The sequence below is a fragment of the Cavia porcellus genome, unplaced genomic scaffold (assembly GCF_034190915.1).
Source record: "Cavia porcellus strain 051 isolate PalLab524CR breed Dunkin Hartley unplaced genomic scaffold, mCavPor4.1 scaffold_1, whole genome shotgun sequence".
NCBI lineage: Eukaryota > Metazoa > Chordata > Mammalia > Rodentia > Caviidae > Cavia > Cavia porcellus.
In genome coordinates this window covers 106,960,620-106,982,754 of record NW_026947484.1, presented here as the reverse complement: position 1 = coordinate 106,982,754, position 22,135 = coordinate 106,960,620, and positions in this window count along the sequence as shown.

Sequence of the window (22,135 nt, the reverse complement as noted above, 5' to 3'; positions counted from 1 at the left end):
GGTACAGTCCCGTTATCTTCAATAAATGCAGCTACTTACTACGTACTATCATGTACCCTTGGCCATTCTTTCCTTGCACACAAGAACCTGGACTGTTTTTGGCCCACTCAACTATAAGACGTGGTTTCAGGTCCCTGTTGTATTAAGTGTACTATTGACAACCACATCCTGCAGCCCTGCCATGTCTCTTTGACTTTGAAAAATAACTCTTTTGAATAGGATAATTATGTTAAATGATCTAGTGAAAACATAAACATTATTAAATATCGCATACAGTGTAATAAATTAATTTCTCACCTAAAGGAATTCCACTTGAAATTATGGTTTTGTGATTTGGATATAGATATATTAGAGTACTTCAGAAGGTTTTTTTGAGACAGGGTATTGCTATATAACTTGGACCACTCTCTAACTCAGTGCGTAGGTACCCTTGGTTGTCCTTGAGCTCTTACTACCTCAGCCTCCCAAGTGCTCAGATTACAGGCATTTGTTAACCATGCCCAGCAGCTGAAGTCTTTTTTTACTTCCTTATATTTTTTCCCTGTATTAACAATACTTGAGTGCTATGTGTGGTGGTGCATACCTGAAATCCCACATTTGGGATGCTGAGGCATGAGGATCTTGAGTTTGACAGAACAAGTGTAAGGCCAGCCTGAACTATATGGCAAGGACCTGCTTCCAAAACAAAACAAGCCTACGAAATTCATCTGGTCTTGAGCAATTAATCATCTCACCAATCTGAACTAACCAAATCATCATCCTTCTACTTGAAATTCCTTGTGATAAAATAGAGTTCCGTCATTTCATAGGTAAATAATAATGAAAAGAAATATTTTTAGGCAGGGAATATAGCTCAACAGCACAGTGCCTCCCTGGCAAGCACAAGGTCTTGATTTCCATTCCCTGGTACCAAAAAACCAACATAAAAAATAAATATTTTCAATTTAGGATTTTAAGAAAGTGTATTTTTTCTTAGCACTTATTCTTCTAACACTAAAAAAATACAACTAGAACAGCCAATTAATTACTATATAGTGCCTTCTTTGGTAAGTGAAGCCAGAAAGGTGGTATTGATCACTTCTGTCTTTGTGCCAAGGTTCACATTTCACATATTTCAGTAGTAATTATTACCTCTCTGTCTCCCCTACAATGAACATCTTGAAGTTAGAGAGAGTGTCAGACCTTGCATTCGCAGAAACCAGACACCTATCACAAAATATTCTTGGTGTAGTGCTTTTTTTCTTTTTGTACTGGGTATTGAACCCCTGGCCTTTGCACTAAACTATATCACTAGCCTGTTTCTATTTTAAGACACAATCTTTAAAAGTCACTAAATTGCCCAAGCTGGTCTCCAACTCCCTATCCTCTTGCATCAGTCTCCCAGAGTGCTGGGATTACAGGCACAGTGCACTACGCCATGCTTACACTACATTTGATTTATGCAACTTGAAACCTGAAAGGTGAAGATTATTTAAGCAGAAGCACACCACATGATTAATGGCATCTATTGGTTTTGTAGATATCATTGCTTGTTAAGTGTTTAGAAAATCAAAATCCTCAATATTTTAACTTTAAGTAACATTTAAAAATAAATAGGCAGGTATAGTGGTGCATGGCCATAATCTCAACACTAGGGTGGCTGAGGTAAGAGGACTCCTGTGAGTTTGAGGCCAGCCTTGGCTATGTAGTGAGTTCCAGGCTAAGCTGGGCTACATGCTGAGACTCTGTCTCAACAAAAAACAAAACAAAACAAAAAACCAAACTCAAAAGGAAGAAAACATAAATACACTTTTGATTTCATGTACTAATAGCCTGATGGGATGAGTTTAAGCAAGCAGGGGACACATATTGGTTCACATGGCTAAACTGCAAAAAGGACACAGATGGAGTTGTTTTCATGCATGACTAGCACCAAAAATTTGGATATTATCTAAGAATTCGCATTTCTTTCTCTTCATCATTCATCTTTGTTTCTCTTGCTGGGTTGGCTTTAGTCTTTCAAGTTGTTGTCATTGCATTTCAGCCATAGCTTTCAGTAGCCTTGGGTTTATATTCTTATTAGCTGGAGAGAAATTCAGTTGGAAAAATTCCAGAGGGAGGCTCTCACAATGTTACTGAAATCTCCTGGCTTTTGATTCTCCTGTCTGGCTATGCCAAAATGTTACTAGGTAGCTCCTTCTAAAAGTGGCTTAACAAATGTTATTGGGTTCTGGGTTGCTTGCCTCTCCTTCTGGAGTTGGATTCCAGGTTTTTCTCATCTCAAACAAAGAAATGAACAAATCAAGCAAAAAGCAATGGCAAAGTTTGTTTGAAAGAGTAAAAATGAAGACTGAGGCAAAAACTGGTTCTGCAGAATGAGCTTGGCCTGAGTAAGAGAGGAAAAAGCAGGGTGAAAGAACAGTCTGCAAGTGGACTGGGGATATAGATCAATGGCCCAAGCACCTGCCTGGCAAAGCACGGGGTTGTAAAGTCAATCTTTGATACAAAACAAACAAACAAGAACACCCTGGAGGATGTAGCAGTGGCCTATCATGAGGAAAGCCAGGACAGCAGATTAGAGTCTGTGTTCTTTTACACTGTCCAAATCTGAAAGAAACCTGTAAGAACTTGAGAGGCGGTGCTGATGTCGCATGCCTTACGCTGATGTGAGGTCCAGGCCGTTCTCGTGAAAATCAAATTCTCATGAGAAGTCCTCTGCAGGGTTTTGGGAACTGTATTCTGCACCTTTGTCCTGGGATCTTTTTTTTTTTTTCTTCCCAAAGCAGACAATTTATTTAAATGTGGAAAAGAAAAAGGGAAGGAGAGATCATAGATAGTTACTCCAGATAAGTAGAGAGCATTCCAACATGACTCTTGGGATCTTGTAATTAACAGGTCACATGTCTTTCCCAGACAACTTTGCCATGCTCTAATTTCCTATGTCAATAGATTAAATTAGAATTAAATGTTATCTTTTCACTAATTGCTGAGGTCAAGGTGGATGCATGTTAAGCTTGAAAGCTTGTGGGTCAGGAGTTCTTTTTAAAAGAATTATCATTACTATTATTGTGTGTTATTTGTGATTAAACCAAGAACCTTTGCACTAGGCTATATAACCAGCCATTTGCTTTTTATTTTGATAGAGGGGTTCCCAAAGTCAGTAAGTTTGAATTCATATTTGCAGTTTTCCTGCTTCAGCCTCCCAGAGTGCTGGAGTTACAGGTATGTACTAGGACACCAAACTGGGTCAGGAGTTTTTGTCCCTGTGGTGAAGAAAGGATACTGTTATTGACAAGTTCTGTTAAAATTTACTTGGTTGCAGCAAGAGAAAGATTTTCCCAAAAAACAAAAGTGCTATTGTGGTTAGATAGAGTAATCAATGTTTATTGCATGTTGTATGAAATATGCTGCTAGTTTTCTTCTAATGTCCACCTGGTCTTCTGCCTAATTTTAACTTTCCCCCCGCTAATTTTAACTTGAGAAATGGCCACCTGGCTAATGCACTTCTTCAGCCTTTCCTCCTCTCTATGGGAAGGTTGGAAGGTCCGTTCCTCTGCCAAACTCTAGGGCTCTGCAAAGAAGGACTGTGCTTTCTGAAAGGTTCTTGCCCTAGTATAAATTACTGCACTGTCATGGCGGTGGTCTAACGTGGCGGAAGGCCAAAGCAGGACCGCCCACCACTTCCTGCTTCTTCCTCAGCCTTAACTGCAACTCCCCTTCCTGTTTATGTGTGAAGAAAACTCCAATCAGCTCCTCACAGGTCATCACTGCGCACCCTAAGCGCCACCCTGGTCAGAGGTTATATATAGATCCCATGCCCCAAGGTCTGGTCCAGCAGAGAAAGCCAGGCTGCTAGTGGCCATGGAGTTCTCTTCACGTCTTCCTTGGAGTAAAGACTATTTTTATTCTCTCTTTTATCGCACTGAAAACTCTTCCATAATGGTGCGATGACTAGGATGGCAGAATGAGTGGCTCCTGGCTCCCTCCCAGTTTGAGCCCTCCTTCCATGGGACCACCTTTTTCTTCCTCTGGTTTACTTGCCACCACTCATCCGCATACAACAGTGACCTTTCTCACTACCGTCTGGGGTTTCTGTTTCCATTCCTTAGTAAGCTTGGGACAAAAAACCCAACCTCCCATCCCCCACAGGAATACCAGTTTTCACACTCCTTAGGCCATATGGCTTGAGGCAAAACTGATATTTTTGTTCCCTGGGACCCCTCCCCGCACTCTTCAGTGACCATGTGGAGGAGAATGGGTGTTGGGACTTTCCGTGTCACTTTCAAAATAGGTGAAGAGCTCTTTTGTTAAGTGTGACCCAGCACAGCTTCCACATTCCTTGGGGTGGACCTAAAGCTCTTACTTCCCGAGGCAGAGTTGTTCTCTCAGCTCACTTACAATTTGGTCATGGGGACCACTTCCTGTCATCCAGAAAACATACCTCAGGTGCCTGGTTCATAACCTTGGTGCCTTTGGCCTTTAGAAGGCTATAAAAACCAAATAAAGAAAAAAACAAATAAAGATCATCTGATCTTTTATTTACGCTTTTGTCACAATGGCAGCAAGTTGGCAGAAACCCTTCATCTTTAGGCCTTTTTCACGTTAAGGACGGGTCCTTTTCTCTCTCTGTCTTCTGTGATGGCCCAAGTGCTTCTGGCTCGCTGTGCTCCACCAGGATCTCTTCTTTCCTCCCCACTGGACACCTTGGATGATGTGTCTCCTGTCTTTACGGCTCCTCCTCTGTATCTTTCATACCAAATCCCGCAGCTCTCTCAGCCAGAGGTTTCTTTGCCCCCTGCGCCATCCTCTCCACATTCCTCACCCACAGCGGCCTCTAATCCTTCCCTTAGCGTCTCTCCCCAGGCTCTAACTTCTCAGTTTCTCCCTCCCCGCCCCAAGCCATCTGTTCTGTCTCAGGGTTCTTTGTCCCCTTCCCTTGTGTCACCATTTTCTCTGCCTGTCTGTCTTAGTTACTTTTTACTCACTTCTGAGACAAAATACTTGAAGCCCAAAATTGGGGAAGGAAAGGTTTATTTCTTACAGTTTTTGGAGGTTTCAGTCCATACTCAGTTGGCTCCAACATAGGGTGGCCTGGCGGGGCCACAGTTTCCTTTTTTTTTTAAATCTATACCAGGGATCAAACTCACGACCATGCGCTTGCAAGGCATGCACTTATGCCGCTGAGGTAAATCCCCAGGCCTTGGGCTGCAGTTTCATGGGGGCTGCAAACAGCATGGCAGAAACTGGCAAAAGAGCAAGACACACCTTCTTCCTGCCATTACATTGTATGCTGGCTCCACCCCTATGTGGGTGTAGCACTGACACCATCAAGCCAAGCTCTAGACAATGAACCAATCACAAATGCATAATGCAAATGCATGAGGCCTGGGGGCCACCAACATAAACCATGACACTGTCTCATGTGTTCCAGCCTTCCGGCAGGCCACATAGTTGTCAGCAGCCGTGTTGCTGCAGCTTGCATGGAGGACAGCCACCATCTTGTAGCCCTCTGCCACATGGCAGGGCACTGCCATCTTGCAACAGGTCTCAGGGTCAATGGTCACCTCCTTGTGGCCCATTGTGTGATCAGTAGTAGCTATCCAACTGTGGGTCACATGATGACCAGCTGCCATCTTGGGCCCCTTCACTGTGTCGCTGGCAGCAGCTAGGCTGCTGTGAGTCACACAGTGACATGCTAACAGCCTGCGTTTCCTTGTCCCATGGTGATAAGTGGCTGTTTTATAGCCAATCATTGGATAATTGCCCACACATGCCTATTGGACAGTTGGCCACTCGGTGGCCATAGCCTTCTCAGCCTCAGTTTCTGTTCCTGCTTTGGGAACAGGCTGGCCGCATTCCCAAGAGATTAGCTAATATTTACATTCCCTTTTTTCCTTTCTGAGCTATCTCAGATTAGCCATAAATTAGGTTCCTTTTCTGGTATTCTTATTTCAAGAGATCTCTATTAATTGATGTACAAAAAGGTTCACACTAGTCTGTTTATTATAGTTCAAATTGGCCAAATATATTTGAGTACACTCTGATTTTATAAGATGATTGTCAGTCTATATATCTGTTGTCTGTTTGTCCAGTCTGTTTATACTGTACAGATCATCTGTCCATGTCTGTCCATTTGCCTGCTCTGTAAATAGCTGCTGCTTTTTATTTGAGCTCAACAATCTTCTTTCCTTCTTTTTTACATTTTCAGGTCATTTAATCAAATGATCTGGTTTAAAAAACATGCTTCCACCTAGGTTGCCAGCTGGTCAAAATGATGCTAAAATTGGTTAAACAAAATCCTTTGGGGTGAGGAGACATTGGACAGGACTTCAATTGATGAATAAGAAAGTGGTCACCTGGTAACTTTAACCAGCTCTTGTTCATTAATTGGAGGCCCCAATAATCTCCATAGCCTTATGGGAGACACCTCAACTAAAGTTCATATGACTAAGATGCATATTGGGGCCATAATTAACTGTATCAACTGGTGTTAAATGACACTGCAGCTGACCTCTCTCCTAAATAAAAAGGTAAAATTAATAAAACAAGCCATCCTCCAAAAATCAGATGGCATTAGACATTCTAACAGCATAAGAGGTACTTATACAATTATAAAACCTAAATGTGTGTATGAATGACATGTTGGTTTCTAAAATTCCCTGGACCTTATCCTTATCCTCCTTATAGGAAGCCATTGCTAAAGTTATAATCAAATACCCTGTTGATTCTATTATTTGACTCCTGCATACTTAATTGATTCTTTGCTTTTGTCTCCTTTAGACGTAAAGCTGTACACCTACCCAAGATAAAAACCAGATGCCTTGTGACTGTAGAGGAGACAGATACCTTCCACTGTAGGCCAGATCCCAAGACAAAAGGCTAAACTTGGCCCTCAAACCCCACAGGGAGACCTTATTAATACGACTTTTTGTGTTTTCAACAACAGAGATAAAAATCAAAAGGAAAAATAACAATCTAATCTTTTAGTAGTGACACTTGGAGCTCTGAGACAGGTAAACCAACACAAAGTGGAGCTGCCTGAGCCCCTCCTGGACCATGCTTCAAGTGCAACAAAAAGGACATTGGGCAAGAGAGTGCCCCAACCCCGGCGTTCTTCTGGGGCCTTGCCCCTATTGCAATCTCAAGGGCCACTGGAAGAGTGACTGTCCTAGCTGCCAGAGAGTGGTCTAAGATGTGGGCATTCACCAATGATAAAGTTGTCCTGGCTGAAAGACCTGGTACCAGCTTCTACATGGGCATCAACCATCATCCCGTCAACCTTCCTGAGCCCCAATATGGCACCCCCTTTTAGCAATAAGTAGTAAGAGAGAGACTTTGCCCTTTTCCTAACAATAAAAATATGTGAATGAAAGGTTCTTGCCATAGAATCAATTACTGTACAGTTATGGTGGTGGTCTAACATGGCAGAAGGCCAAAGCAGGACTGCCTACCATTTCCTGCTTCTTCTTCAGCCTTAACTGCAACTCCCCTTCCTGTTTGTGTGTGAAGAAAACTCCAATCAGCTCCTCAAGCCTCATCAATGCCCACCCTAAGCGCCACCCCTGGTTAGAGGTTATATATATATCCCATACCCTACATTCGGGCAGAAAAAACCATGCTGCCCGCAATAATGGAGTTCTCTCCTCTCCTCGGAATAAAGGCTATTTTTACTTTATATTCTCTCTTTTATCGAGCCAAAAACTCTTTCACTTTTGAGAGCCCATATGGATGGTCATGTGCTCTGTTTACTCAATATCTGCACTCATGGTTGTTTGTGCTCCGGATCTGCAGCTCACACTTGCAACCCTGTAAACACTCTCCCAGCTCTACTCCTCTATACTATTTTGTCCCAGTGTCCACACAAGTGCACCTGACCATATCTCCTTTTCCAGTCATGGTCTTGTGGGGCTTCTATGTTTTGTTTCGTTTATTTTTTTTGAGACAGGATCTTGCTATGTAGCCCTAGCTGGCCTCACGTTCACAGCTATTCTCCTGCCTCAGCCTCCTGAATACTGAGATTACAGACATGTGCCACCATTTCTGGCTTCTTTTAGCATTCTTCATCAAGTCGTTTGTTCCTAGGCTTTATCATCTGCCACTCAAATCCTTTATCTTTTTTATTTTCTTCCTATTGTGATAACTTCCTCTCATAAACTCATGAGATCATTTATTTTCCAGAGTGCAGAGGCAATAATCTGGGACCTACTTTTGTCAGAAAAATCTGTTACCTTGGCATTATTATTTGCCCCAGACTTTTATTTATTTATTCAATTATTTATTTATTTTTGTCTTTTTGAGACAGGGTCTCATTATGCAGTTCAGACTGGCCTTGGGTTCACTTTGTAGCCCCAGCTGGTCTTGAACTTGCAATGATCCTCCAGCTTCAGCTTCTTAAGTGCTGGGATTACTGGAGTGTGCCACTGTACACAGACCAAGTCTTTTAAAATTTTTTTTTGTTTTTTTGAGACAGGGTGTCACTGTGCAGTTCAGGCTGGCCTTGAGCTTACTCTGTAGCCCTGGCTGGTTTTTGAACTCAAGACTATTCTTCTACCTCAGCCTCCCAAGTGCTGGGATTACAGGCATGTACCACTGACCCCAGTCTTATTTTTCACACACAAAAAATGAAAATGATTCTATTTGAAGAGACTTGAAAAATCTGTAATTTTAAGTAGTTAACAGAAAAGCTACACAGGGCTGGGTGTGGTTGTGCACACCTGTAACCCCAGCACTTGGAAGGCTGAGGCAAAAGAATAGTCTTGAGTTTCAGGTAGCCTGGGCTACATAGTGATTCAAGACCCTATCTCAAAAAAAAAAAAAAATCAAGAAAGAAATAGTATTGTTGTCAGGGCTGGGGATTTAGCTCAGCGGCATAAGCGCCTGCCTTGCAAGCAGGTGGTTGTGAGTTTGACCCCCGGTACTAATAAAAAACAAGAAAAGATATAGTGCTGTTGTCAGCTAAACTAATTAATCCTGTCATCATTACTCAAAGCACATGTCACTGGAAGCAGAGAATGTTGGTGTCATTGTCATCTTTTATACTGTTAAGTTTCTTTCTTCACTTTTTCTTTCTTTCATTTATTTATTTGGTTTTTTTTGTTTGTTTGTTTTGAGGCAAGGTCTCACTGTGTAACCTCAAGTTGAGGCTATCCTCCTGTCTCAGAATCTCAAGTGCTGGATTACAGATGTGTACTACTACCCTCCACCCTTTAAAAATGTTTTTGAGTGTTGCTAAATTGCTCAGGATAGGCTCAAACTTGTGATCTTCCTGCTTCAGATTCCTAGGATTATGGGTTTCTCATGTCCTGCTCGGTTTTTAAAAAATATGTACCATTGGAAAATGAATATGATAGGATATGGAAGAGATAAATGAAACTGAAGGTAAATGAAGAATGACTCTTAACTAATTTCCCCAGAGGTGAGACTTCTGTCTGTGGCTAGTAGTTTGCAAAACCCTGTTTCAGGGACTATAAGGAACAGCTCAAGTCAGAAACCTGCAGAGACTTCCAGGTTTGTATGAAGGCGACGTGGCGTGAAATTTGTTGCAGCCTGACAGAGGGTAAAAAGGCTGTCTGTGTAGAACAAAGAAAAGCAGAGTCTTTTATAGGACTTGGACAAGGTGGGTCAAGCAGCCAGATAAGGGACCTCAGCTAAGGAGATCCAGGCAAACAGCCATAGTCAAAATTCCCTTCATGTCCAGTGCCTCAGTGGTCAAAGTCCTCAAAAGTGTCTGGTATGCATGTATGAATGTTTTCAAATGTCTCGGTGCTTAGAAGTTTCCATATTCTGCCTTATCTCTTTTTATGACATCATGTGTTTGCCGAGGTCTGAGAACAATACCGCTGCTAACAGAAAAGTTGGGTGCTGGGAAAGTCAAACCTGACAGAGACGTGGTGATAAGTGTCATTTTAGTTCTTTTGGTGTCTACTGCCTGGATTTTTAGCTGGTTCTCAGGTGCTCGTACCACTACTGAGTGTTCTGAATCCCACGAAGTATTTGCTCTGAATATGTGAGCACTTGTGGATGTGGTTCTATTCCTGGATTCCTCAGCCACCTCACCCCTTGAGGAAGAGACTGGGAAGTATTTGTCACTGGCAAAGACTGCGGAAGCAGTCCTCATGAGTTTCATGATGAGTTCCAGTTCAGGTGTGAGGGGGATGGGAATGAGGGGATGCAGATAGAGAATAAGACTAGATTTTTCTCCATTTTGGAATAATAAACTGTATTTGATTGCTTTTGTTTGGTTGGGGTTTTTTGGTTGTTTTTTTGTTTTTTGGTTTTTTTCCAGTACTGGGAATTGAACCTGAGGACCAAGCTGTCTCCCCAGACCTTTTGGTACAGGGGATTGAATCTAGGACTTCTGCACTGAGTTACTTCCCCAGCCTTTTCTTATTTTTACAATGAGACGTGATCTTCCTAAATAAATCACCAAACTGCACAGAGCTCTAACTTGCAAGCCTCCTGCCATAGCCAGCCAGAGTGCTGAGAAAAGAGGCTGTGCCAACTCATCTGACTGTTTCTGCGTTTGTTTTTGTTTTTCCTTTGGAGGCAGGGTCTCCCTTTGTATTCAGGCTAGCTTTCAACTGATTATACAGTTCAGGCTGGCCTCAAACTTGCCGTGATCCTCCTGCCTCAGCCTCCTTTGATTACAGGCATATGCTACCAGGCCTGAGTATTTCTGTTTTTAAGTGACTAGATTAGATGCTGTTTTTGGAAACCAGAGAAAGATTAAAGTAACCACTACATGGTTAATTGAGAGTTATAAATAACCACATTCATACCTCTTTTCCCCTGCTTCCTCTCTTGAGGGAATCTGCTGAGTTTTGAGGCTACATGCATAAATATTGTTGACTAGTTAATATGTCATTTCATTGTGCAAAAAGTCTTAACTGAGCACTAGAATGTGGGTTCCATTGGGCTGGTGCTGCTGTGTCTTCTCTCACTAACTCTGACCTGGATTTAGCCTGCATTTGCTCATTCTCAGCAGACAGCTCTGGCTTCTACCTGCTGTTCTCAGTCACGCTGGTCACTTCACTGTATACCTGCATGAGCCACTGGACTTGTATTTACTAGCATTCCCCATCTCTGACTTCATCCCCTATTTTTGACTCTGAATTTGACCCTTACACTTCATGAGATAACAAAATCCTTCTCAAGATTAATGCTTAACCCCTGCCACACCAACCCAAATAGTTTTACACTCACCCTCCGGCTTCATTCCCTTCCAGTCCCTGTGGGTAAACACTGAGCTCAGGTCCTGCTAATCTATAGAACCCGGTCTGAGCCTGGCCTGCTCCTTATCCCCAGTAGGAGGGAAAAAAGGAAATCAAAAGCCTCAGCAACACACTATTTGACATAGCAAAATAGACTGTATATCCTCCTAGAAGTGTAAACTCAATAAGGGGGAAAATCGGAGTTCTTTTCCCTACTTTTTTTTTTTTTTTTTTTGAGACAGGGTCTCACTATAAAGTCCAGTCTGGCCTTGAACTCATTATGTAGCCTGTGGGCCTCACATTCACAGCAATCCTCCTGCGTCAGCCTCTCAGGTACTGGGATTACAGGTATGCATCATCTTGCCTGGCCCTGTCATTTTCAAAAGCAATTGTTAGCTGTTTTTTCTTTTCTTGAGAAAACAAAATATTAATAGATTAACTCATTTGATATTAAAAATATAAATAACAAAATACCTTTAACTGTGACCTTAAAAAAATACATCACTTTAGTTTCATTAGAAGTGTACTAGTGGCATATATCTGTCATCCCAGGACTCAGGAAGCTGAAGCAGAAGGATTACATGAGTTCGTTGCCAGCCTGAAATACACAGGGAGATCCTGTCTCAAATCTTGCCCTCCCGAAGAAGTGTATCTAATGGAAGTGAGGAGAGGGAGACTGAGGCCAAGAAGATGAAAAGAGAGGGAGGGCTGCCCTGACAGAGATTAGAGGAAACCCAGAATAACCCAGTAAGGGCTGCTATTCACACCTGGTGTGGAAATGAAGAAATCAACAAGTACCAATAATTATTGAGTTACATCAAACATTTTTAGGAAAAGCATGATTTATAGAAAGCTATGATTGGGACCTATTTGATTCCAGAGAACATTTTCAAGACAAATCAGCAACTTTAAATATCTAAGTTACAGTGGGACTTTAATAAGTAACAAGGAAACATATTTTATATGTTAATATAAATATATACTCTGTAGTTTCAAGTACTTTTCATTTTAAATTGATCTATCTCAGCTTAGGCACCGTAGTACACACCTGTAACCCCAGAACTCAGGAGACTGAGGCAGGAGGGTCACTGTGATTTTGAGGCCAGTCTGAACTGCATAGTGAATCCTTGTCTCATAAAGACAAAAACAAAAAATTCTATCCCACACTTGTGGGGTGAGGGGAAAGAGTATTAATAGAAGCCCATGTGTATCTATATATTTAAAAGTAATACATAAAACTAACAAGTTTTGTTGCTGTTTTAAAATATTTTTTTATTTTTTATTTTTTATTTTTTGAGATAGTCTCACCAAAGTCTAGGCTAGTCTTGAATTTGCCAGGTAGCCCAGGATGGCATTGAATTCCCAATCAAGGTGCTCTTATTACAAATGTTTGCCACCACATTTGGCAGCTAGTAATTTTTGTTAAATAAAATATGTTTTGTCTTCCTGCTTTGGCAACTTGGAATGATAGGTTCAAGTTTAGAATTATCAGATTACTAGAATTGTAGCCCAGAACATGGCAATATGAGGTGAGCCAGCCTGACACCAAATGAGGTCCAAGGAGGTCCCCACAGAGGGGACTTCAATTTATCCCAGATAGGCTCTTTTTTTTTTTTTTTTTTTTGGAGACAAGTCTTACTATGTGGTCCAGGCTGGCCACAAATTCACCAAAATCCTCCTGCCGTGGCCTCCTGGGACAATTGGGATTATAGGCATCTGCCACTATACCCAGCCTGTAGAAAGGTTCTTTACATTTTGCTTTGTTTTGTTTTTTTGGTACTGGGAATTGAGCTCAGGACCTTGTACACGCCATGCAGGCGCTGTACAGATAGGCTCTGAACTATATCCTTGGCACTTCCAGATGTGTTCTTGACACTGTTTGAGAGAAGCATTATGGTATGCATCTGTGAAAGACACAGTCTGATCTATTAGTCAGATTTAGGAAGCTAGAGAAAAGAGGGAAGGACTTTAGTTTGAGGAGCTAGTGGGGGCATAGCTCTGATGGAGAGGATTGGACTGGCCCCTCAACAAACTGAAAGCAGCAGCTTTTATGGATATGGGCTGGATCAGAGTCTGCTTGACCACTGTCTCAGTTTCGGTTTTGCAAAGTGGCTCCCAGAGAAGTCCTTATTGCTTAATCCTGTCTTCGAGAGATGACTGTCCTGCTTGGGGCAGTCTTAGCCTTGTGCAGGCTCTGCTGGAATCCACGGTGACTGTAGGTTTATCACAGTGACTCGTATTATCCCTGTACATTTCTTATCTTGATGTCCTCAGTCTTAAAGAATCATTGTTTTTTGTTTGTTTAAGCAAAAACAGCTTTTAAGTCCCTGACTACCTCAGAAGAAAACACACATAATAGTGCCCAGAAGTTTGTCCCTTGGTGGCCTCTGACTGTGTCCAGCCCATGGGTGGTATGTTTCACCCTTGGGAATCTGGACCTAGAAGGAGGCCCATGAAAGCTTCAGGGTGGGCTTAGGCCATTTGGGTGGGGAAGTCAGAGTTCTGGGCTGTCATGGGGTGGTCTTTAAAGGAGTCTGAGGCTCCATGAGCACCTGCCTTCTGGTCCTGTAGACTCCTCACTCCGCAGGAAAAGATGTGGCCAGAGGTTCAGAATGGGCCTTTTTTAGTCCAGGACTCAGGGCTCAAGGGCTCTTGCATATTACCAAATACTTTGTCATCTAAAAATATCACCCTTCAAACTGGGCATGGTGGTGCACTCCTGTAATCCCATCACTCAGGAGGCTGAGGCAGGAATATCTTTGCAAATTTGAGACTAGCCTGGGCTACAAAGTGAGCCCAAAGGCAGCCTGAACTGCATGGTGAGACCCTGTCTCAAAAAGGCAAAAAAAAAAAAAAAAAAAAAAAAGTCACCCTTCAGGGCCTGGCAAGTGTGAGGCTGCAAGTTTGATTCCCAGCACTCTCCCCGCCATCACCCTTCATTATTCTTACTGTACTGTGAAACTTCTGTTCTTGTCTTTTGTCTCCTTTTTTTCCCCCTCTTTTCTTGTCCACTACTTCCTCTCAGGTATGCAGAGGCTACCTGTTCTGCACAGATTCTAGTTTTTCTAAATAGGACATTAAGCTGGTGTCTTTCATTATTTTGCCCTCTGATTCCAACTGCCTGACTAATTATCCAAGAGCTCTCTTATTAGCAAAGTTTGCCCGTGGGAAGGCTGTCAGGGAAGGAATACTGAAGTGTAGGAAGTGGGAGGGAAGACAGAATATTCTTTTTTCACTGAGGAAAAGACTCCAGAATTGATTGTTCCCAGGATTTGGCCAGACTGCACCACTTGGATAATGGGGCAATGACTCTAAGGAGCCTTCAACCAGGGAGGGAGGAACTGCCACTTACTAATCACAGCAAGAGGAACAGAGAACCCACCATGGGCCAAATCTCTGAGCAGACTATTTTAGATGAAAGGAAAATGAAAAGCAAATGTTGGTACTATCACCAAGTAAGTATTTTTCTATTCACATGGTGGACAATAGATGCCACACAGGCCTCATGGTAACACACAGGGACTGGAGAAATATCCATTCCCGTGAGGGTTCTCAAGGCTTTGAGATTCCAGTATGATTACCTTCAACTCATCCTCCTGCACGGTAAGATCCTCCCATCTCTCCAAGGATCCTGGAGGTGATGGTTTGCCTTCCACTTTCTCTACTTGCTAATTCAATGACTGGATCATTTTATGGTTGCTACTATACTGTTGCTGATTGCACCACACTGCACAAAGATGTGAACCAGTTGTTTACTTTTCACCAGACAATAACACTCACACAGGATAGCTGTGTTCATATGTTAAGTTTTGCTGGAGATAAGGAATCAATAGCAAGGTTTTACATTGCCATATGGTTCTGCCTTTCTGCTTTTTTAAAGACTTCCACTTTTCAATGGGACTGCCCTTTTATAATTTGACTCTGTGTGTGTGTGTGTGTGTGTGTGTGTATGTGGTTTTTTTGAGATAGGGTTTCTATATTTCAGGCTAGCCTTGAACTCTGTGTAACTCAGCCTAACCTCAGACTTGTAATCCTCTGGCCTAGCTTCCTACATGCTGGGATTATAAGTATGCACCACCCTACTGGCTGATTTGATTTTGATTGTTTCATAATATCCAAGGATTCTTTTTTTAATTTTTTTTTTTTTTTTTTGTCTTTTTTCGTTTTTTTGGTACCAGGGATCGAACTCACGACTGCCTGCTTGCAAGGCAGGCGCTCATGCCGCTGAGCTAAATCCCCAGCCCAAGGATTCTTTTAATGTGTCTTGCTAGATAACAACAGATCATTCTTTCTAGTTCCAAGTATGAGACCTGGAAGAACAAGCCATTCTTTGCTTCTTCCAGTTGTCAAGGAAAGAAGGAAGTATGAAGAACTATTTTTTTGGTGTATGAATTATGCCACCTTCCTGAAGGATCAGCATTTTGAGGCTGGGATTTAGCTCAGTGGCACAAGCACTTGCCTGGCAATCGTGAGGTTGTGAGGTGTGGATCCCCGGTCCCCCCAAAAAAGAAAAGAGTAAGTAGTTATAGTTGGCTTTTGAAGCCGAGTCTTGACTGGTTTAGTTTTAGTTTGTTTGTTTGATTTATTTATTTATATTTATGTCTTTTTGAGACAGGGACTTGCTATGCAAGGTCAAGCTGACCTTGGGATCACTTTGTAGCCCAGGATGGTCTCATACTTGCAATAATTCTCCTGTGTTAGCCTCCCAAGTGCTTTTAGATGTGTGCCACCATGCCCTGCTTTTTGGTTTTAGTTTTAAATAACAATATTTTCTTTCTCAAGCTGGGCACAGTGGTGCATGCCTGTAATTCAAGCACTCAGGAGGCTGAAGTGGGAGGACTGTTTCTAGGCTGAGGCCAGCCTGGGCTACGATTGAGTTCAAGGCCAGCCTGAACTGCATAGTGAGACCCTGTCTCAAAAAACAACAACGGCAACAATTTTTTTTTTCTTTCTCACTTCCATTATAATTCCAAAGTAATCTATGAATTTTGAATTTTGAATCTCTCTGGGATAAGAAGGCCAACCATGTTAATGATAAAAATACTATCATTTTATTATTGGCAGTCAGTAAATTCCTCTTTAAGGACAAATGAAAACTTCTGATCAGGAAATCCTGTGATTAGATCTTAGTGCGTGAACAGCATATAGGAGAAGAGAAATCAAGAAGCAAATGGATGTGGAGTGCTGTAATCCCAGCACTCAGGAAGCTGAGGCAAGATGGTTGATGCAAATTTGAGGCCAGCCTGGACTACATAGTGAGTAAACTCAAGGCCAGCTTATATTGTACAGTGAGGGCCTGTCTCATATAAAAATAAAAACAAAATAAAAGAGATACTAACTTAGGCAAAACAAGGACATTGAAACAAACTGTTCACAACATCCACCTCATTGTGGATGTGTGGATGTCTAGTATCAGGGCATCCGAGAGGAACAGACCTGAGCAAAACCAACAAGCTGGGCTGTGTTTCACTGAAGAACAAGCACAGTGCTTTCTTGCTGAATATTAAAAGATTTTGCAGCGTAAAAGCCTCTAAATAGTATTCATACAGAGAAAGAGAGGAGGAAGAGATTAAGGAATAAATGGAGCAGCTCATAAGAAGCAGGAAATCAAGGACAATATTCTGTGTGGTAGCCAGAGTAGCTCTTCCTGGCCTGGATGTGGTGGCACATGCCAGTAATCCTGGAACTTGGATTGAAACAAGTGGATCACCATGAGTTAGAGGTAGACCCTAGCTATATAGTAATTTCAAGAACAGACTGAATTATAAAGTAGAACCTTACATATTAAAAAAAAAAAAGTAGTCATTCCTAGCCAGGTGAGGTGGTGCCCACGGTAGTCCTCAGCACTCTCGGTGGCTGAGGCTAGCTAGGCCGGGGACGTAGGTCACTGAGATGAAGACCCTGGGTCCAATACCCAGCGAAAGACTAGCCCCTCTGATTTCCTTAGAGACGACTGCAGTCAAATACCATACTGTCCCTGTACAATTGACACCAACTCCCATCTTTCTTTTTTGGAGAAGATGAAAGACAAGTGTCAAGTAGAGGATTTAGACCTCTAATTCCCATTCTCGCTCATGGAAACTCCCTGAGGTCAGTGATTGCATTTTTGCATTTTTTACAAGTGTTGAGCACTTAAAACCCCCCAACAACTCACATATTGTAGTAATTCCCATCTTGTCCAGTCCTTGTTCAACTACATAAAGGGGCAAGCAGTCTGGTGCTTGATTCAGCACTATTTACTGGCAGGTAAGAAGGGAGCTGTGGTTTGTGCATGATTGGTGGCCCCAGGTAAGAGGCAGAACACTATCTGTGGGAATCCAGCCTGCGTAAAAAGTGTTTCAGGGCCAGTACCTCTGCTTGGTACTTAAGACCTCCTTGTATCATTTCATTGTTCAGCCCCATAGTCCTCCTTTATCTCTGTTACTATAGTTGTATTTTCTTTTTATTTTTTACTTTACATTATTTTTTTGAGACAGGGTCTTACCACATAGTCCAGGTTGGCCTTGGACTCATGGCAAGCAACCAAGAGCACAGCACCGAGACACTCTTTTTGTGTGTGTGTGTGTCTTTTTTTGTCTTTTTCCTTTTTATCGGTACCAGGGATCGAACTCACGACTGCCTGCTTGCAAGGCAGGCGCTTATGTCGCTGAGCTTAATCCCCAGCCCCACCGAGACACTCTTAATAGATGCCAGTTATGTATAGTCACCCAGCCCCAGAGCACTCTGAGGCAAGGAAACAAGATGCATAGTATTTGTAATGTAAGAAAGCAGTCTTTGGGTCTTTGGGTTGAAACAATAGAGGTCAAAGTGGATAATTAATTTTAAAAAAGTTAGCAAGAGAGATCAAACACCTTGCAGCAACAATCAGAGCTTGATTCAGTCTCAGTCTTTTGTCTCTCCAATGCTCTGTCAGTTGTTCATAGCTGGAGTTTGGCCTGTCTCCCAGTGCTGATCTAACTGAGGGCAGAGGGACTTAGTCATTTCACTCCCAGGCCTCTCCTCACTGTCCCTGACTAGTGTGCTGACCCACTAAATTATTTGCTTCCTCCTCAAGTCTGGGGATGTGTCCCCCAGTGAGCTGGAGGTGAAGCTGATAAACCTTACTTGCATTCCAAACAGGTAAAGGGAGCATTTGCTTTCCTCTTGGCCTAAGAAACAGGTTTTTCCCCTTTACCTACCTTTTTGCCTCTGATAGCCTTAAAAACCCATTCTTATACCCTCAGGGGATTTGTTAGAGCCAGCAAAGGCGCACACCCAGTCTTGCCACAAGCCCTTTGCTTGGAGTCCTGGCTCAGCTCTCTTGGGGAGCCAGCACTTGCAGTACTGGGAGCTGCTAAACCCTATTTATAATAAAGTGCCTCCAGTGATCTTGAGAGCTTCTAGGGCCTGGAGGTGGGGATTTTCTTCTTAGGAGTTCCCCTAATGCCTAATCCTGGACAGCTGTTAGGAAGTGTAGGAAGGCAATCTGGTGTCCGTTGTTAACTTTTATCTCTACTGGTATTTTTATTATTCCTCTGTTTTTCTTTAAACTGACTTATGAACAAAAAATTCCAACTGGTAAAGTCATTTGTTAGTATAGGGCTTCATATGAAATCTTTTTCTTTTTTTTCTTTTGGTGGTCCTGGGGATTGAACCCAAAGCCTTTTGCACTGAGCTACATCCCCGATACTTTATAATTTTTTAAAAAAAATTTGTTAGTTTTGAGACAGGGTTTTGCTAAATTGCCCAGGGTAGGCTTCAACTTGCTACCCTCCTGCTTTGGTTTCCCGGAGTGCTGGATTACAGGCACACCATAGTGCCTGGTTTCTCTAGGAAATCTTTAAGAGGAAGTGATACAGGTTTGGCCTTGAATCTTATCTCCATTGAGAACTCATAGATAGGTTAGCAAGTTGTCTCTTACTGTCTCTCTTACTAACTCTTTGTTCAGTTTCATTACATTCCTAGGAATATTTGCAGAATGGAAATTAGTCAGGGCTTACAGTTTAGGGCTTTCTCCCCACCAGGTAAAGGAAATAGAACACAAATGTAGAGTTGTAAATTAACAAACGGCTATATTCTGGAGTATAGACCACACTGGAGTCAAGTTGTATAGGAGTCAAGTTGTTACAAGGCACGCTAAAGAATTTAGACTTTATTCTGTAGATACTGAGGAGTTATTGATGAAATCTTATTGTTTTTTATTATAAGTAATAGAACAATTAAAATTAATTCAAAACAGTAAGGTATCTCATATAACAAGAATTTTAAGTAGGACCTCTCCAGGGTTGGATACTGTAGTTATTCACCAAAGATCAGATTCTTTTAAACTGTTTGTGTCTTTTGACCAGTGTAATAGCTCATAATTCAACAATGTACAACAGCAGAAAAAAAAATTTCCTTCTCCATGTCTCTTTATAAGAATCAATCTTTCCCAAAGCTTCCACTGTGACTGTCAATTGGTGTTAGTCTCACCCAATGGCCAAGTTCTTTGGACCTCAAACAAAGAATTGAGCAGACACACAGAAATAGTAAAGAAGGCAGAGACTTATTAAAAAAGGAAGTATGCTCTGTAGAGCAGAAATGAGTAGATGAGAAAATTCAGTAGTGAGTATGAATCACAGCAGCCTGGTCTGTTTTTAGGTTTCAGGTTAAAGGCTGCTTGGAAAGTTCTCAAGGAGCAGGACTAGAGCAGGCAGCTGTCAGTAATGAACTATGAGTGCAGGAATGGAGGGTCTGGCTGGCTGTGGTGGCACAGACCTGTAGTCTCAGCACTTGGGAGGCTGAGGCAGGAGGATTGCTGGGAGTTCAAGGCCAGCCTGGGGTAGATAGTGAGTTCAAGGCCAGCCTGAACTACACACTGTGACTCTGTCTCAAAACAAACAAACAAAGAATGGAGGGTACCCAGAGCTTGAGTCCAGTGAGTTCCAAGGCTTGCTTCTCTTTTGTGTTCCTAAAATTTGGGACTTGTTCAGGGGTGATAATTAATTGGGCTCTGTCCAATTATTTGAGTCTCCACTCTTATGTAAGGAAGGGATTTTTTTTTTTTTTCACTTTACCTGATCAGCTTGGCTGCCAAAGCCCACCTGGACACCTAAACCACATTTCGAATGGTATTATAACATCCAAAGCTATCTTCTATTATGCTAAAGCACTTAGGGTACATGACTCCTTGGACTCATGCCAGAGGGCAAGGAAATGTGATAAGGACAAAAATCCGTTCTTTTAGGCTCATGTCAGAATATTAAGGACTATAGTGGCAGCAGGATGCCCTGTGGCCTCCAGGTGCCAGAAGGCATCCTCTCTGTTGTGAGCCAAAGGCCAGAAAGTGTCCACACTGTCTGTCTGCTGCTTTACCATCACTTGCCTAATTCAAGAACCAGAAGGGTGAAGGAACCTCGGGATCCATCAGCCCTTCCTCCATATCTCTCCCACTCAATGCCCATTCCCTTATTTATTGATTGATTTATTTATTATGGTACTGGGCATTAGACCTAAGACCTTCATACTAAGCCCTTGGTTTGAACTTGTGAACCTCCTGCCTCAATCTCCCAGAGTGCTGGGATTACAAGCATGTGCCGCTATGCCCAGCTAAACTTATCAACATGGCAATGTGAATAAATCTCAAAATCATTTGTTAAGGGGTCAGAGTACAGCTCAGTTATGAGTCCCTCTGTTCAATCCCCAGCACTGAAAAAAAAATTGTTAAAAAAATTAAAGCCATTCAAAGAAATTCAAGAGGAGGCAAAAATGATCTTGATAACAAATCAACCATGTTTACTTTTGTGGGAGAATCGAAGACTGAATGGAAGAGAGCATAGGGGATTTTTTGGGGGTGATCTTATTTTTAAAAATTAGCCAGATATGGTGGCACATGCCTGTAATCCCAGCACTGGGGAGGCTGACACAGGAGGATTGCTGTGAGTTCAAGGCCAACCTGCACTCTAAAGTGAGTTGAAAGCCAGTCTGAACCTGTCTCAAAAAGACCAAAAAAAAAAAAAAAAAAAAAGATTTTTGTTTTTTGTTTTTGACCATTTGAGATGTTTCTAATTTGGGGCTATTACAAATGGAGTTATTATGAACATTCAATGTATAGGGTTTTTTTGTGTGGATATGTGTGTACATATATTTTTCATTTCTATGAGTGGACTTTCTGGATCATTGGGCAGGAATGTGTTTAACTTTAAAGAAGTTATAGATTCATAGTTTTAGTCACAAGAATTCTGAGTAAGTCTGAGGTTCCTAGGTATGTACGGTACATAATTTTGCAAACTCCTCAGAACTGTTTGTCTAAATTATAGTGGTGAAAAGGAAGTTATTTTGGTTTGGTTTTCTTTTCAACCACAAAAGCATATAAATGCAACTATTCTCTCTCTCTCTCTTCTACTTTCCTGGTTAGCTGCAAAATAGCTTTCTTTGAATAGGCCCTGCTCCATTAGCTCCAGTATTGCAATAGTGTCCCTTTTTAGTCTCTAATGCAAAGCTCTAGGTTTTCTGCTCTTATTTAAAAGGACGTAAAATCCCAGGGAGCTCCTGGAAGCAGCCCATAGAGTTGCTAGTGATGAGTAAACAAAAACAGGTTGCTAGGATGGAAAAGAACTTTGAAGAGGAATTGAGGGAGCATGGCCTTACTTATACTGGTAGGTTTTTTCTGTTGCTTTCTCTTTCTTTCCTTACTTTTCTACCTGCCAGCAAAAGATAATCAGCTGTGTACAGGTGCTGCTATGACATCTACATCAGATGGCCATGTCTAAGTATCTTACTTACATAGTGACAAGCTTAAATGGCTGCACATCGCTAGAAAAGAGGCCCCAAATTTCTAAGCAAAGAAAATGATTCAGAGGAATGGAAAGGGAGTCACTTGATGGATTAGAGGCTGGCTGAGCTGGGACCAATACCCAGGTGGCCTGGCTCTCAGCCCAGCTGACCACACTGCTACCCACATAGCCTGGCCTAACCAAAGACAAGCA